Genomic DNA, 9993 nt, shown 5'->3' on the forward strand with positions numbered 1-9993 from the left:
TAACTGCGGTGAATCTTTTACGAAGAATTTAATGTGTTATGGGGGAAATGGTAATTTTAATAAATATCTAGATATTTGGAGATATTTGTTAAAAGTAATTAATATATATATATATATTTGGAGAAAGAAAAGGAAAGGAAGGAAAAAGGAAAGAAATAGAAAGGAAGGAAAAAAGGAAGAAAGGAAAACTGAAAGAAAACATAAAACATTTTCCTTCTTCTTCCTCTGCTCGCGTGACCTCCATCTCCCTCTTTTTTCTTCTTCTTGGTTTTGCTTTCTTTTCTTCTTTTGGCTTCAAGAATAGAAACCCAATGATTAGTGGGTAAGAAAGCAAGGATTTCTCAGCTTCATACTTCCTCGTTGATTCGAAAACGAAGAAAAACGGTGTTAGGGATTTCAAAACCGTTAAACACAAACCTCCCCGATTCATCTAGATCTAAGCTTCATTTCGCGAAGAGATAGAAGGGAAAGTTGCTCACCACCACACTACGATGCTAGTGAACTAACTTTGGAAGCGACGTCGCGAGCAGAGATTTTACCGGATTTACTCGCGGTACCGGAAACGCACGTTGAAGCTATCGTTAAGGTAATGGCTCCTTCCAAACTTCTAGTTTGCATTTAGGGACTTTTCTGTGGTTGTGTGGAAAAGAATTTTGTTAGGGTTGGAGTATTGATTTGGGGGAAAATGAATCTAAGGCTTTATGGGTAAAATGTTAGAGTTAAGTTTTGGTTACGTCAATGAATGTTTCGTGGGAAAATGAATTTGAACTCATTTATGTAAGATTTTGAGTAAATGTAACTTGCTGTGTTTGAGTGGTAGATTGTGTTGATTTGTGTTCGTCGTATTTGACGTGTTCTCAGTTAATGCCGATGAAATTTGATGTGTTTTGGTGTGGATTGTGGATTGGATATGATATTATGTTTGAGTTTGTTTTGTTGTGGAATTTGAAAACCATTAGAGTTAAACGAGTATTAAGAATGGGGAATCTCTTAATATTTCTGTTTGCTTAATGTTTGTTGTGAAAATCGTTTAAGTTAAATGAATATTAAAAATGGGGAATCTTTTAATATCTGCATTTGCTTAACGATTGTTGTGGATGGAGTCAGTATACGCTCATGCATTTTCATGCTTTTTGTAAATCGTGCAGACCCGTGATAGGTGGCTCCTTGATAAATAGTACTTTGGCCTGTGATAGGCGGTACATTTACAATTTACGTTCTTTTTAGTAAACCGTGCAGACCCGTGATAGGTGGCACCTTGATAAATAGTACTTTGGCCTGTGATAGGCGGTACATTTACAATTTACGTTCTTTTTAGTAAACCGTGCAGACCCGTGATAGGTGGCACCTTGATAAATAGTACTTTGGCCTGTGATAGGCGGTACATTTACAATTTACGTTCTTTTTAGTAAACCGTGCAGACCCGTGATAGGTGGCACCTTGATAAATAGTACTTTGGCCTGTGATAGGCGGTACATTTACAATTTACGTTCTTTTTAGTAAACCGTGCAGACCCGTGATAGGTGGCACCTCGGTAAACGATACGGGCCCGTGATAGGCAATACGTTTATGGTTTACGCTTTTTAGTAAATCGTGCAAACCCGTGATAGGTGGCACCTCGGTAATTGGTACTTTGGCCTGCGATAGGCGGTACAATTATGATTTACGGCCCTTCGAGGAGGGTTTTGGTTTGGAATTCCGAGTCCATGCATTTTGGCATATACGCATTGCATTAGGGTGCTTGGCATGTATCCACCTAATTGTTTGGTGTCATAACAGCTAGCATCAGAGTGGTAGTCATAAAGGACTACGAGTGCAGCACTACCACAAACATATATGCTTGTACCTTCCAAATCTCTAAATAGTTCTCCTTACTAGATTCAGCAGATACGCCCTATAGCACAATCGAATCGCTCTGCTGCACACTGTCTTTTGAATACCTCTTTCAAGAGGCACCCATAATAAAGTTATTGCAAGATTACATACCATTACTCTAATAATGCACCATAAATAATAATTAATTTAACTTACTTGAGCAAACCACATTCTTCCAGAAAAATGATGCCAGTATTGTTGAAGGACTGACAAATCATATGGTTCTCCAGGATACCGTGTCAGCTCACCCTCTTGCTGTACATGCCCCTCCTGTTGTACATGTCCCTCCCCCTCATGTAGAGGTCTCAGCGGATCCGTAGATAATGAAGTTTCAGCGTCATATGTTCTTCGTACCATCTTGTCGTCTCTTCCTCTAGCACCTGCACCCACTGGAATTTTTTTTATGTTAAAATGAATTAAATATATAGTAATTGAATAAAAATTAAAAAAATACAAAAAAATAATATTAAAAACAAGTTACATAAAGGTTGAAATAAGTTTTCCAGTAGTCTCGAAAAACTTGAAAAAAGATTTCAGGAAATAGTCTTCTGTACCGAAAAACATAAAAAAAAATTCCGGAAAAAATGATTTTTTTTACTCACTTTCTTCTGTACAGAATATCTCAAATGGTGGAATGGTGAAAATATGGAACTTTTTATATTTATATAGGGACATTTATGTCTTTTGCTTTAGTTTGTGAGAGTATAGGGATAATTTGGGGTACATGGTAAAATATTCCAATGTGAATTGAACTACCCAAGCAACAGAGTCAGATGATTCTATCCTGCACCCCCACACTTAAACCTGTCACCCCCAAAACTTTCGAAAGTTTCAAATTTTTAAAATAAGGATTATATTTCTAAAATTTGGAAAGTTTCGAATATTTCCAAATCTGGAAATTTTCGAAATAATGATTACATCTTAAAAATTTGGAAAATTTCGAAAGTTTCCAAATATGGAAAGTTTCGAAAGTTTTCAAATATTGAAAGTTTAGAATGTTTCCAAATTTAGAAAGTTTAGAATGTTTCCAAATTTAGAAAGTTTAGAATGTTTCCAAATTTAGAAAGTTTTGTAAGTTTCTAAATCTGAAAAACTTGGAAAGTTTCCAAATATGGAAACTTTCGAAATTTACCTATTTTGAAAGTTTTTAAAATTCTAGAGTTTTCTATTTGAGAAGTTTTGAATTGTTCAAAAGTTTCAAAAATTCTGTAAATTGTCATTTCAAATCCTTACAGAGTCATTGATGTCAAGTGCCCAATACATCTCCCTAAATGGGCTATGAGTCTTTCATTAGTGGCCCAAATTGAACAAATTTTGTGGTCTTTTGAGGCTTACACAGAGTGGCGTCTTTGGGATTTAAAAATAGATGTTTTGGCCGACTTTGAACAGAGTAAAACGAGGTTCAGCTTCAGTTTCAAAAAAGGAGAAGAGAATTGTGAATTGAGAGCTTTCTCATTTTGTGCTTCCTTCCTCACTATGTTTTCTTTTTGTTTTTCTTCTTTACTGTAACTTTTTAATCTCCCCGAGTTCTCCCATCTCAATGGAGGGCTAGAGCTCGAAATCAATCCTTGGGTCTTGACAATCATCATGTTTAACTTTTTAAATCTTAGTTACTATATGTTGAAGTTGATGTTAATTTCTTTATTTCTTTTTCTTCTCCTTTTTCTCCTTTTGATTCTTGATTCTGTTTTAGTTGCTAAATTGATTGGAATCTTGAATTTATGTGTTGATGGATTCATCAATTCATTTATATGGAGAAGATATTGAAACAAAATGTTACACTCAAGCTGCTTGTTATGTTTAGCTTGATTGAATTTTGTTTTTCATGACTAAACTGATTTTAATGGATGCTTAACTCATTGACCTTGGTTAATCCTTTTCTAGATACATTTCTAGTAGTGAATTCATGAATTTCATTTAAGCTTTTAAATGACATTCTAAATCAAGAACTAAATTAACATTGGATGTTCTTTTGACATTAATATAAGATAAACCAAAGAATTGTTGAACCCGTTGTTTTAAATCATTGTTTTTAATTCTCTTTGTTCTTGTTTTTGTTTATGTTATTTCATCTTCAAACTAAAATCCCCTAAACATTATAATTTTCTTGTTTAATTTGGTTTAAAAATCAAAGTTAATTTATTGGAAAACGATTCAAGTTGACACTTTTACTAGAAGTAGGCAGTTAAATAAAGTAATTGTAAAGAATAAATACCTTTTGCCACACATTGATGAGTTGTTTGACCAACTTCAAGGAGCTCAATGTTTTTCAAAGATTGATTTGCGGTCGGGGTATCACCAATTGAAGATTAAATGGGAAGACATAACGAAGACAACTTTTCATACGCGTTATGGGCAATATGAATTTCTAGTTATGTCATTTGGGCTTACTAATGCCCCAACAGATTTTATGGATTTGATGAATCGCGTTTTTAAACCATTCTTGGATCAATTCATGATTATGGTTATTGATGATATTCTTGTTTATTCCAAGAGTAAAGAAGAACACGAGCGACATTTAAGATTGGTTTTGCAAACCTTAAGAGATAAACAATTATATGCCAAATTCTCAAAATGTCAGTTTTAGCGGATAGTGTGGCATTTTTAGGTCATGTTGTGTCTAAGAATGGAATAAGTTTTAATCCAAGTAAGGTGGAAGCAGTCCAGAATTGGCCCAGACCTACCACAGTGAAGAAGATTCGGATTTTTCTTGGTTTAGTCGGTTATTATCGACATTTTGTGAAGGATTTCTCAAAGATTGCATCTTCGTTGACTAGGTTGACCCATAATAAAGTTGAGTTCCGATGGATTGATGCATGTGAGGAAAACTTTCAAAAATTGAAGGACTACTTGACGTCAGCACCTATTTTGGCATTTAAGACAAAGATGATGGATGGAACTCTTGAAAGATTGTGATTGCACAATCTTATCCCATCAAGGGAAGGCAAATGTTGTTGCAGATGCTTTGAGTAGGAAATCCATGGGCAGTCTCTCTCATATAGCAGAAGTAAAGAGACCAATAGTTAAAGGATTTCAAGAAGTTGTTGAAAGTGGAATTCAATTTGAACTTGGTCATTCGAGGTTATTTTTTGCGCACGCACAAATTCGTCCAACTATAGTTGATGATATCAAGGAAGCTCAAAGTCAAGACTCATACTTGGTGAATATGGTAAATAATGTTCAGAATGGTAAAATTTCAGACTTTTCAGTTGATTCTGATGGTGTGTTGAGGTTGAAGTCTCGGTTGTGTGTTCCAAATGTTGGTGGCTTTCAGAGGGAAATTTTAGAGGAGGTTCATCATTCTTCTTATATTATTCACCCAGGTTCTAATAAGATATATCAAGACTTGAAAGAATTGTATTGGTGGGAAGGGATGAAGAGAGACGTAGCAAAATTTCCCTCTAAGTGCTTAGTGTGTCAACAAGTAAAAGCTGAGCACCAAAAGTCTGCGGGGTTACTTCAACCTGTTGAAATACCTGAGTGGAAGTGGGAAGGCATCGCTATGGATTTTGTCACAACATTACCACAAACCCAAAAGGGTTATTACTCAATGTGGGTGATTATAGAATGGTTAACCAGATCGGCACACTTTTTGCCTGTGAAGACTATGTATACTGTATCTCAATATGCTAAACTTTATTTGGATGAAATTGTCTCTTTGCATGGTGTACCAATGTCTATTATTTCTGACCGTGGGGCTCAATTTACTGCTCAATTTTGGAAGTCGTTCCAAACTTCATTAGGAACTCGTTTGAAGCTTAGCACAACTTTTCATCCTCAAACAGATGGTTAGTCTGAAAGAGGGTAGTTACAAATATTGGAAGATATGCTTCGTGCTTGTGTTCTGGATCTTGGGGGTAGTTGGGATCAACATTTGCCCTTGATGGAATTTGCATACAATAATAGTTATCAATCAGTATTCAGATGGCTCCGTTTGAGATTTTGTGCGGAAGATGGCATAGGTCTCCGATAGGGTGGTTTGAAGTTGGTGAAGCTAAACTAGTCGGTCCAAAATTGGTTCAAGATGCCATTGCAAAAGTTAAATTGATTCAGGATTGCTTAGTGACACCTCAGAGTAGACAAAAATCTTATTATGATAAGAGGCGTCGTCCCTTAGAGTTTTCAGTGGGAGAACATGTATTCCTACGAGTCTCACTAGTGAAAGGAGTTTTGCGATTTGGTAAGAAGGGGAAGCTAAGTCCAAGATTCATTGGAACATTTGAAATTTTAGAAATGGTCGGACCAATAGCGTATTGCTTGGCACTTCCCTTTCTTCTCTCTCTCGCTCTCGGCAGAACACTCGCCCCCCATTTTTGTTGCTGTTTTTTTTTCCTTCCCTTCTCTTAGCTTCTTCTCTCTCTATAATACTCAAACCCTCAACCCTTAAAAATGAATTTAACATCCTCAGAAGAATAATTTCTCATACACCTACAAACTCTCTTGGTTAGGATTTTTGAGTTAGGGTTTGTGCTTTAGGGAAAAGGGTACCCTTCCCCTGAGAGTTGTTTATTGAGTCTCTTTATGGTAAATGCACAACTCTAATCCTTATATGAATTCATAGAAAAATGCAGTTTTGTTTAAAAATCTTATTTTGTGCTTAGAGTATTTTTAATTGATTTTTAGGGTTTCCTAGAGTTAGCTAAACTTTAGAATAATTTTTTTCTAAAGTCTTGGAAATATTTTTGATACTCAGATTTTTCACCTAAGACCCTACCGGCTACTCTGAGAGTTGTTGGAGAGCAAACTTAGACGATTCTCCGTAGTTGTGGGTTGACGACGATCATCGTCGTATATTTTTTATAATTCTATTATTATTATTTTACCTGTTTTCTATATTAAAGTATTTATTGAAAAATTTGGGAAACACAACCTTTGAATTTTATCTCGATTTCGTCAATTATTTAATTTAAGGACCGTTGTTATATAAGATGTTATTAGTTTGATTTACGTATGAGTTAAAATTTTTAAATGTTGTATTGTTATGCGATGGAATGTGTTTTCCATGAATTACGATGAAATGATTTTAAATACGTGTTTTGAGAAATCGTTGTTATTAAATCGTTAACTGCGTTAGGTGCACCTAGTTACCTCGTTTTGATTAGGGAGAGTTACCCGTTAGATGGAGCCTCCCCTATGAGAAATGTCATTCGTAGGAGGAGAGGGCTATCAACAAGATGTAAGCTCCCTAATTGATACGTGATGATGCATTGCGGGATTGAGAGGAGAGGGCTATCCGTTAGATGGAGCCACCCCTAAGGGAAATGCCACCCTTAGGAGGAAAGAGCTATCAATGAGATGAAGCCGCCTCTTGGTTCTAAAAAATTTGTATTGTTACTTGTTTGATTTATATGATGATTTTAAGGGTGTTCATTTTGATTTCGCTTCGTTATTAATCGGATTTTAAATATTTATGTTCGAACAGTTAAATTATAAGTTAATGACTATATATGAGTATATATTTAAATTTAGACTTTTCTATATTGTTAAGTAATATTGTTAACATAATTGTCGCTCGATTGCAAAGCAGTTATTCGTGTCTTTTTGTGTTTCCCTTCTAATTGATGGTGGTTGTTGTCTCCTTCTAATCGCATGTCTTGTTGTCTTTGTGACTTACCATTTTATGTTGTTTATTTTTTCAGATTCGCATGCAGCTGAGTATAAATCTGTTATTAGATTCAAGTCTCAACATATTTCTTTTTGGTAGGCCTATTTGATCGAGGACCAATTTTTTTTGTAACAGCTGTTGGGTCTGATGTAAATTGCAGCTATATTGGAATTTAGAAAGTCTATCTTTTTTTTTTTGGAAGTGTATTAAGAAATTAGGTTATGTTTTTTGAATTATGACTAAATTGAGAGTTAAACAGGGATTCTATAAATTGGAAAATGTCGAATTTACATAGAATACTCTGTCGAAATTTCGAGGAAAAGTATATATATATTTTTAAATGGTAGAGAACAATTTTATTGTTTAATTGTTAAGTTAGTTGTTAGGCTTGCCAGGCTAGGATAATAGCTTGTGCGCCGGTCACGACATTTAATTTTTGGGTCGTGACATGTTATACTATGATGATTGTATATACATATTCAATTGTTGTTGTGATTTGTCGTAATTGCTTTGAGGTGTGAAGTTGGGTTGATTAAGTTTGATGTACTTATGTGTTTGTAAGTCATGAGCTTCCCTGATCATGTTTTTGATTTAATTCCCAAACACACAGTACATATGAAATATTTGATTGATCTAATGATTTGAATTGAGAAACATTTCAGGCAAACAAGCAGACACCATACACTTGGAACAAAAGCTTGCAACTCAAGGAATCAACCAAAGTTGGAGGATATGCTTGAGAAAGATGCAAATATGTGTAGTGTAATTAGGTGTCATAGTAGTTAGTTTAATAGACTAATCACTATGGTGTCATGCTTAAGTCTTTGCCAATGAATATAAATCAATCAACTAATAAATCAATTGATGAATCAATTGGACAATCGATTGTCTGACTCAGAACAAGAGTTTTCACTACATGAATCGATTGAGCAATCGATTAGTTAAAGGTTTTTAGTGAACCCTGAGTTCTGGGCTTAATCCAATCAATTGGACAATCGATTGGAACATCAATTGGGCAATCGATTTTGCAAATCACATAAACAACCATTTATTGAATCAATCGATTGACAAATCGATTGTGACAAAGTTTTTAATCAAGAAAAAGTTATGTGATCCAGCAAATCGATTGGGACATCAATTGAATATATTCCACTACCGATCTTTGATAATTTGTTTAATAACTCTCATATCTTTAACTCATAGAGGCCATTATTCATAACAATTGGCATCAAGAGCCTGTTCTTTTTGTAGGTAACTGTCATAAAAGATAAAATGTCCTCTGCAGATTTTCTGGGAGAAGGGGCATCTTTGACAAGACCCCCTGCATTCAATGGAGCTGCCTACATGTATTGGAAAGAGAGGATGTTAATTTTTCTTGAAGCATGTAGCCTTGATGTTCTTGAAGCAGTAATAGATGATCCTTTTGTATCAACCATAGCTGGCACAGGTGATTCAGCAATTCCTAAACCCAGATCAGATTGGTCTGAGGATGACAAGAAAAAGGTTGGATACAATGCTAAGGCTAAAAACATTATTACCTCTGCTTTAAGCGCTGACGAATTCTTTAAGGTGTCTAACTGCAAAACTGCCAAAGAGATGTGGGACACATTGCAACAAATGCATGAAGGAACAACAAATGTAAAAAGAGCCCGAATCAACACATTAATGCATGAGTATGAGCTGTTCAACATGAAGAAAGAAGAATCTGTCAATGATATGCAGACAAGATTTACTCACATAGTCAATAATCTAAATGCTCTTGGTAAGGTGATTGACAATGAGCAACAAATCAACAAGGTTATGAGATGTTTGACCAGAGAATGGCAACCAAAAATCACTGCCATAGCAGAATCAAAAGACCTTGGTAGCATGTCAATTGCCACACTATTTGGAAAATTAAGAGAGCACGAGATGGAACTGCACAGACTGAGTGAAGCTGAACAAACTGACAAAAAAAGAAAAGGGTTGTCTCTTAAAGTCCAAGCACATCAAACAAAGTCTGAAGAAGAGATCTGCTGCACTGAAGATTCAAACAGTGAGACTGATGAAGATTCAGAACTTGGACTACTTGTCAGAAAATTCAAAAAATTTCTGAAAAAGAAAGATAACAAGTCAAGAAAGCCCTCAAGCTCAAAGACTCATGACAACAAAATAACCTGTTTTGAGTGTGGGAAGACAAGACACATAAAATCTGAGTGCTTCCAACTGCAAAACAAAAACAAAACTTCAAAGGCTAAAGGCAATCAACCACCTCCTAAGACCAGAAAAGCCTACATTGCCTGGAACGATAATGATGAAGAGTCATCTGCATCTTCAGAAGATGAAGAAGCTAATCTTTGTCTAATGGCCAACACAAATTCAGATTCTGATAGTGAGATATGCTTGACATCCAGGACTCATTCATGGTACCTAGACAGTGGATGTTCCAAGCATATGACTGGAGACAAGTCAAAGTTCTTGTCTCTGAACTTAAAAGATGGTGGATTTGTTAAATACGGTGACAATAACAAAGG

This window comes from Cicer arietinum, chromosome 3, assembly GCF_000331145.2.
Source record: "Cicer arietinum cultivar CDC Frontier isolate Library 1 chromosome 3, Cicar.CDCFrontier_v2.0, whole genome shotgun sequence".
NCBI lineage: Eukaryota > Viridiplantae > Streptophyta > Magnoliopsida > Fabales > Fabaceae > Cicer > Cicer arietinum.